Source organism: Lindgomyces ingoldianus, assembly GCF_010093535.1.
Source record: "Lindgomyces ingoldianus strain ATCC 200398 unplaced genomic scaffold BDR25scaffold_4, whole genome shotgun sequence".
In the NCBI taxonomy this organism is placed as follows: domain Eukaryota; kingdom Fungi; phylum Ascomycota; class Dothideomycetes; order Pleosporales; family Lindgomycetaceae; genus Lindgomyces; species Lindgomyces ingoldianus.
Genome location: NW_022985165.1, coordinates 2198991 through 2203627, shown reverse-complemented (window position 1 = coordinate 2203627; position 4637 = coordinate 2198991).

The window sequence follows — 4637 nt, the reverse complement described above, 5'->3', positions numbered from 1 at the left end:
GCTGGAGGGGACATGGACAACCTTGATCGTTTGTCGAGAGACTTCCTGTCGGAGCCAGTGGTTATGGATGTTGACATGTCGGAGCTTAGTTTGAAGTTGAGATATCTCTTTGTTTACTAGTTAGATTGTCTGCTTGTTGTCGCACTAGATTGTAATAGTTAAATCAGGCAGCTTAACCTACAGTTTGTTAAGGAGCATTCTTATAAACATAGCTTCCTTAGCAACTTAGAACAGTGCAAGTAATTCTGCTTCTGTTGTTAACATTGTGACTGTATCTTGTTTGTTCACTCGCTATGCAATCTATCTGCTAAATAGTTAAATAACATAGCCCTAAGAGCTCTTCCTATCTAGTGTATTGTCTACAAATAACGCATCACTTGCTACTACAAGGTAGTCTTCTCCTCCTAATTAGAGTGCGTACGTCCGTGTCGCATGTAGGTACAGGATGACTCGATCGGCTGCATCCTGATGGTCAGATGCGGGATTTGTGAGAAACCGTGCGAGGCGTAATGTGGCAAAGGCGATGTCTAGTCTTGTAGTGACTGCTGCAAAGAGCAGAGATCTAATCTTCTGCTAATATTAATTTACTTCTAATAGGGTTGCAAAACTAGATTGCAGCATAAGTTTAATCCTACTTATAGGTGTAGCATGCTGTAGGTCCTTTCTGTCAGCTAGCCTAGCTATTTTGTTAATATATAATGCCTATAACAGCTAAATTATTTGTTGCTGTTAATCTCTAATAATCTTAACTCCTAGGAACTATTATAAGTCCTTGCCTCCTATTAGGGTATACTTCTCTTGTAACTAGTCTACTACACGCTGTGCATCTACTTTAGAGCCTTTTTTATGCGCAATAATAAGGTTGTCTACGTAGAAGAAGACAAATATTCTAGCTTTAGTTATGCAGTAGAGTTTGTGTAGGACAGCTAAGAACCTAAGGCCTTTAAGAGTTATTATAAAATAGTGTTGCTAGAGTAAAGAAGAAATTTATAGGCTATATAGTGCCTTTTAAAGCTTTAGTATTGTACCTAGTTTCTAATAGCCTCTTAGCATCTGCATGTAGATATTGCGGTTAATTACTGCATGTATAAACGCGTTAGTTACGTTGTATTATTTAAGCTCTAAGTTAAAGCATGCAGATATTACTATTAGCATTTAAAATAAGCGTTCTGCTAGGGTGGCAGTGTAGGTATCTTGTGTAGTAATGTTTCTCTATTAATTGCTGCAGACTACTAGTTACACCTTACATCTTTGTAATTTGTAGTGCTTGTTAAGCTTATAGGTGTACACCTACATACAATCTAGAATCTGCTGTCTGGCTGCCTTAATTAGCTTTATCTAGACCTCTATCTAAGATTTTATTGTCTAATAACTGTCTAAGTGCGTTCTTTCTACTGCCTTAAACATTTTATGTAGAGGGTGCTTTTCTAGTTACTTTTAAGTTAATAGCAGAGGTAGCAGCTAGCTTTTATAAGGTGTCTTTCTTTTAGATAGCATCTTTATTAATGCTACTTTATTTAGCATTTTGCTGCTATACTTTTTTACACTTCTAGATCTTATGCTAGCTATAAAGGCTGTAGCTTATAGTACAGTTTTTAGCAACCTTATTTAGCTTAGCTTTAGTGCTGCTCTAGCTATTAACTGCATAAGCAATGCTACAGGTGGCAGAGTGTTTAGAGAAGACAGATAGTTATCTCTAATCTTCCTTTCTTAATAGTAGCCTAGTAGGTCTACTTTGTTAAAATTTAATGTATTATCTGCAGTGTTATCTTTATAAAATAACTCTGTCTTTAGCTAATAACTAAGTGTTAGAAGCTTAATTATTTTAATGTATATAGTAATTTTCTTTACTATGTTATGCATAAGGTTATTTATTAGGTCTTTAGGCTTACTGCTAAAGATTAAGTGTTTATTAAAAATAACATTATGTGTACAGATTACTTTTGCTAGCAGTAGTATCTATACACAGTAGATGTTTAACAATTAGTACCTAACTAGATATCTAATCTACGCCTTTAGGTCTAGCCTCTGTAGCCTAGATTTATTCTAATGTGTGTTATTAGTTATTATAAATGCTTTGCAGCTATAGGCTTTTAGATGTGTAAAGCTTAGCTTTTAAATTAACATAACAACTCTATTATTTAGAGCTGCTTATGTAAAGAAGATCTTATATAGTGTCTTTTAGTTATTAGCATAGTTTAGCGTCTAATTGTATAGGTATACGCCAGCTCTAGTAATGTATGGCTATACGTCCTATAGTAGGTTAGCATCTAGTCACATAGCCTGTAACTTCTCCTTGTTTACACCCTCTAAGCGTTTAGCTCCTCTGTTCTAGGCTTATGTATCTAGTGCTAAAGGCTTAACAGTTATTCTATGTAATGCTAGCTAGCGTTTTACCTCTAGTTTTACTGTTATAATCTTATTGTTAGCTTTAATAACTTTTACAGTAATATTATAATAGTTCTTTAGAAAGAGGATAAAAATTATAAAAGCTTTAATAATTAATTTAGTAGGCTTATTATCTTTAAAGTAGAGGTCCTACTAGAGGCTAGAATACTTGTTAGTAATTAGCATTTAACTTTACTCTTTTATAATGCTTTATGCTTTGTATGCATAGAAATTAATTAACAGTCTCTTACTAAGTCTGCTGTTGCTAATTTATAGTGCACAGCTAATTTATTATTATATCTTAGCTCTGCTATATAAGTTATATTAGACTGTTGTAATTTCTTTAATTTACACCCCCTTAGCTTACTATATAAAGTGTTAAAGTGTAGCTAGTCTAGAGTGTCCTAGACGCTTATGCTATAGCTCTACTAATGCCTTTTATAGACTACATTTAGTTCTTGTGTTAATTGTGTGTGTATAATATAAGCCCTTCTATAGTAGATAGTACTCTAACACTTATTAGCTATAGATCTTTGTAAGATCTCTAATTATTATCCTGTCTAAGGCCTTTAAAGCAGTTAGCTCTGCTTATGTGTCCTACTAGATTCCTTTCTATTGCAGTAGGCGGAACAAGACTAGGTTGCACAGCAGGTCTAGGCACAGTGCAGTGTTATAAAGTACAAGACTGTATGCTTAACTATGTGTTCTATGCTTACTTTTTAGGCTTAGTGTAATTAATCTATAGCTTTAAATCTATATGCAAAAGTTTCTAGACTAGATAAAGTCTTCTAGTGTTAGTAAATAATAGTTATAGATCTAATTAGAATTATTTATAATGTAGCATGTTAAGCCTAAGTTAAGGATAAATAATTCTCTTAGTAGATATCTGTTTTAGTTTAAATTAACTATAGCTAGTAATGCAGCTGCCTTAACTCTTAATACTTTCTAGCCTTTAAGTTAGTCTTTTTATATCTTTAGTGTAGGTGTATGTAAACTCTTTAGAGTTAGTATTTTTAAATTATGTCTACGCTGCTCTCTTAGCAGGCCTTAAAATTCTAAGTTGTGCTTGCGCTTTAATGCTATAAGCTCTTTAACTCTCTTATTTAGCATCTACTAGTCTAGTGCTCTGTCTAGATAGACATAGAAGCAGTCCTTTAGCGCATAGATGTGTCTACATGCAGGACATTTAGTGCCTCCTGTTTTAGCAGGTTTCTAGCTTAAAGATAACTTTCTGTTATCTTTTTAATAACATTAATGTTAAGGTCTACTTTATTTTCTTAATGTTGCAACTTCTACACTACAGGCGTCTCTGTTTGTGCCCTAGGTAGTCTTTCTACTTTTAGCAAGATATAACAAGTTATCTGTTGTAAAGGTAGCTTTATACTTTTCTATACATATTAAATAATTTAACATTATATGTTTTTAAAAGCGCTTTATTATTTCTTTTTAATTTATGTCTAGTGTAAACTATCTGCTTTCCTAAAAAGTTGTAGACTAATAAGGGGCAACTTTATTTATAGTAGTTAGAAAGTCCTTTGCTACAGCATTAAACTATGTTGTTTCTAGAACATTTTGTGTCTCCGCTTCTGTAGCAGCGTAATCATACTCTGCTAGCTACAGGTCCTATATGCTCGCGTTTCTTAGCAGCTTTAGGGATGCATTATATTAGTTGCGCGCACGTTCTTGTTTAAATTAGTTGTTAACGCCCACTGTAGCTTTAAGGTTTGTAATCCACTGTCTAAGTAGTTAATCTAGGGAACAGCATGTACGCTGCAGATGCGGGCTAACTGTTAACTAGATAAAGACAATAATCTGTTAGAGGCTTAATTGCTCTCTTTTATAATTATGTCTGTTACTCTTGTACTTGTTAGCCTTAATCTTGTAGTATTTAATAGCTTCTTTAAAGGCTCTAACACCGCTTGTTAATAGCTTGTTCATGTGCGTAGGCGTTTCGACGTTGGAGGCTGGTGAAAACTCAGCTATTAGCGGCATCTCTGGAGCTCTTGGTTTGGAGATCATTTGGATGGTCAACTTAGGATCCACTTGCGGCCAGATGCCGTGCGCTACACATCTCGATTGCAGCTGCATCATCCAGGCTCTGTAGTCGGTGTGGTCTCGAAGGACGACTGTCGCGTCTCGAGGAGGCTGGGTGGCCATTTTGTATCGATGGAGGCACTGAGACTCTTAATTGTCAGATTGAAGCACTGTTTCTGGGCTTCCTGAGATGAATGATGGGTTTGGATGTGATG